This window comes from Amblyomma americanum, chromosome 4 (assembly GCF_052857255.1).
Source record: "Amblyomma americanum isolate KBUSLIRL-KWMA chromosome 4, ASM5285725v1, whole genome shotgun sequence".
NCBI classification, from domain to species: domain Eukaryota; kingdom Metazoa; phylum Arthropoda; class Arachnida; order Ixodida; family Ixodidae; genus Amblyomma; species Amblyomma americanum.
In genome coordinates this window covers 221,716,719-221,720,907 of record NC_135500.1, presented here as the reverse complement: position 1 = coordinate 221,720,907, position 4,189 = coordinate 221,716,719, and positions in this window count along the sequence as shown.

The window sequence follows — 4,189 nt, the reverse complement described above, 5'->3', positions numbered from 1 at the left end:
AGGATCAAAAACAAAGCTAGACACATTCCCCTTAGTGACTGAATTGGCTTCTTCCTTCGTGTGTACGCAATGACAATCTCCCCCGTTCCCCTGCTTAATAGATTAACGACGGCCTCGGTACTGGCATAAGAGCGTTCTCGCACAGCTTCACCCTTCGATCACGTGACACTCGCGCTCGTGCCGGACGTGCTGCGTCCGCCGCCGCCGTAGGCGAGGGCGGCGCTGTAAATGTAAATATCCCCGAAAGTAGGAGATGAGGCTGCCGCCGCCGTGCTCAGTTGCCGGAGCACCGGTCGTGGGTTCGGATACCACCGGCTGCATGTGGTTGTTTTTTTCCTTTACATTCTAATCAATTATCTTTTAGCGATAAAAGAATTACGCTATTATTTCTGATTTATCAACAGCACAACTTTGGAAAAATAAAGACTGAAACATTCCCCCTCTGATTTTCTTGGTTTCGGTGACCGCCGGCTTCGTTCATGTGCTAGTAACGAGCCCCTCACTTCCTTGCGCCTATTTGTGTTCGTTGCCCAATTCGATTTCAGCTTCGGCGTTTATATCAACTAATGACCAGCAGCGCTTGATTCATAATTTTAAATGAAATAAGCTGGCTCTAGAGTGCCCCAAGGAACGTAGGTAGCTTAAATGCGGTATATATAGAGGAAACTGGGTATCGGCAACAATCAGATCAATGCACTAAGAGACAAGGAGGGCAATGTCATTGCCATTATGGATAAGATAGTTAAAGTAGCCGAGGAATTTTACACAGATCTGTTCAGTAGCCGAAACAGTCAGGACGATACTGACAGAGGCAAAAATAAAGAGCCATAGGGCGTGCGAACAGGCGGGGGGGGGGGGGGGGGGGGGTTAATTACCTTAGGGAGGCGCCAATCTGGCTCGTACCTTTACTCTGTTGGGCCTTGTTTATAGTGCAGTGCTTGGCCGTACAGGCCTTTGAGGATACTGGCGGCCGAGGATCCGTGATGTTGCGTTACAAGAACAGTCTTCTTGCCAGGTCACCTTGAGACAATCTCTTCCGGTTCTTTCTTGCAGGTGAAAAGAGACAGATGTGTCGTCTATTTTCTGTGGTTTAGAGAGAATGGAAATTCCTTCGGAAGCGTGTTGTTGCACTGATGCCTCAGCGGCGCAGGGACTGCCTTCCCCTGTCGATGGTACACATTAAAGTAAAAACTTCTGCTGAATTATATTTTGTACGTTTCGCAATTACACCACATTGAAATAAATGTTATTTATAACCATCCCTAATTTTTGCGCGGCGTTCTGACCGCAGAGGACTCGCTGGGGGAAGGCTGGGGAGGGGGGAGCTGGCGCTGGGGTGAAGCTGTGCTCCCCCTAACGTAGAACCCTGCGTATACGCCTATGTGCAGAGCAGTTGGACATCCCGCCCATAACGAAAGAGGAATTTAAGAAAGCCACATAAGCAATGCAAAGGGGGAAGGCAGCCGGTGAGGATCAGGCAACTGCACGTCTGTGTGAGGGCGGTGGGGAGATCGTGCCAGAAGAACAAGCCGCCCTGTAAGTGCAACGCCTTATGGCATCGAGCGTACCGGAAGCTCGGAGCAACGCTAATATCACCTTAATCCAACAAGGGCAAAAAAAATTACAGACCGATAATCATACTGTCCCTTGCCTGCAAAGCATTCACTTCAATCAACCAAAGGAACAGGCAGGCATTCGTAAAGGCTACTCGACAATAGACCATATTAACACAAAATAATCAGCAATAAGAAATGCGCAGAATACAACCAACCTCCATATATAGAAGCGTATACGATTAAGCAAGTTGGTCAGATATGCTACAGGGAAGAATGGCGCAGCATCAAGTGACGAGGACAGCAGGAGAGCACACACACACGCACAAGTGGCAGCCAAGCAATAAAGTTGTAAGTTGGCGCCAATTGTGCGTGTGTGTGCTGTCCTCCTTACTTGATGCTGCGCCGTTCTTCCCTTTAGCATTTCCATATATAGCCTTCGCAGATTGCGAGAAAGAATCTGAGTCATTCGAAACCTCAGCAGTCATGCAGGTGTTCCGGAATCAGGGCCTTACGTAATAATACTGGAAGATATCTATAGCGACTGCGCAGCCGCTATAGTCCTCCCTAATGAAGGTAATAAAATCCTAGGCGGCGAGACACAATGTCTCCAATGCTATTCACCGCGTGTGTACAGCAGGTATCCGAAGATTTGGATTGGGAACCGTCGGGGATATCAGTGAATGAAGAATACCTTAATAATCTACGATTCGCTGATGACATTGCCTTGCTAAGCAAATCAGGGAATGAATTGGAAAGCCTGGTCAATGACCTAGGCCGGCAAAACAGAGTGGTAGGTCTAAAATCAACATGCAAAAAATAAACCAGTGTTCAACAGTTCACGATAGGTAGCCAAGCGCTGGGAGTGGTAAGGGAAAACGTCCATAGGCGGTGACCGATGCTACGGACCGCGAGAGTAAAATGAGCAGAAGAATAAGAATGGGGTGGAGCGCACTTTTCAAGCACTCTCAGATAATGAATGCCAATTTGCCAGTGTCCCTCAAGAGAAAAATTAATATATAACTGCTGTGTCTTACTGATGAGGCAGAAACGTGCAGGCTAACGAAGAGGGCCCTATTTAAGTTGGGAACAATGCAGTGAGCTGTCAAAGGAAAAAAATATGGGTATGACGTTACGAGACAAGAAGGGAGCAGAGTGGATCAGTGAATGAACGCGAGCTAATGGCCTCCTAATTGAAATCAAGAGGAAGAAATGGGCCTGGGCAGGGCATGTGATGCGAAGGCAAGATAACGGAGTGGATTCCAAGATAATGCAAGCGTAGCAGGCGCCGGCAAAAAGTAAGGTGGGCGTATGAGATTAGGAACACAGGATTAATTGAATATATATCGCTGAGGCCCTCGTCCTGCAGTTGGCCTAGTCACGATGATGATGATGGAGGGCGACCAAAACAGAGTTCAAACGAAGGATATTTCGACTAATTCCTCCCAATACACTTGATACCGGCGGTATCGAAGCGTCCAATCGAATAAATCACAAGTCCGAATTGCGCGAGTTTCAGTCAACCCGGCTTCTCACAGTATGTACCGAGTAAACGTTGCCAAGGAAGGCCTGCCCTGCCTTGGTTCCCGACAGCCTGCTGTTCACAGACACCTGCGTTGACTCGAATTATTCGGCTGCATAATCAATGCGAGAACCTCCACCACACTGCGCAACTCTAATCAATACATCGGCGAGTAATTACAAAGAGATACGATGGTACATGTCCCGTGGGAAAAGCTGGTGTCGTATTGTACAGAAACGTGTTGAAAACATTCATTGTCGTAACTGTCAGCTAAAGCAGGTAATAATGAAATAAACGGCAAGCAAACGACTGAAGCATCGGTGTTACTCCATGAAAGCCTGAACCCCCTGCCACCAAGTTTTCGCGACGTCGCAGCTGCGTTACACTGGGCCACTAACTGATCGTTAACTGTGCGTAAGCTCTCCGCTTCGACGGAATGTGGCAGCCTCCGTAGAGCAACACCCGCTCGCACGCCACGCGCATTACGGAGGTGGCCGAACGGGGGGCGGCCATCTGCCCCGATTGACTCCCGAACACTGCGGCTCCCCCTCACCAGGTGGGGTGAGAGCGTGGCTTTTTCAACGGGCCTTTCCGGGAACGGCCGCCTTCTACTCCCCTCCTTCGATGATGCGCCGCAGGACAGCAGCGCACCTGTGGTGGCGCTGTGTGAAGCCAAAAGTTGCTTCCCCGGAAATGAGCCTTTCTCGTTGCTTCAACTCGCCGTGCAAAACAAGAAGGGAAACAACCGCTTCTGCACTCGCCGCTGGTCACGCAACAGTTTCGGCCCCTCTCCTTTGCTGTGTCCCTCTTCAGAACCGCCGCGGTTCCCCTCCGGGGCCGCGAATATGCTGCCGCGCAGCTTGCCGGGACGGAAGCGAATGAACAACAGCCCGCTTTCTCTCAAAGGGCGTTTTGAACTTTTCTTTCCCGGCCAGACCTGCAGCAGAAAGGCTTGCTGCGAGCACTGCTCGCAACAACACGCCCGTATACGTGCATGTCCGCTGACGACCACGGGCGCCATCTGCGCATTCGCCGGCGGCCGAGGAAAACGCACGAGCTTGCATCCTGTTGCTTGCGTGTGTGTTGGTGCGCTGCTGGTTGCATGTGATCCCTC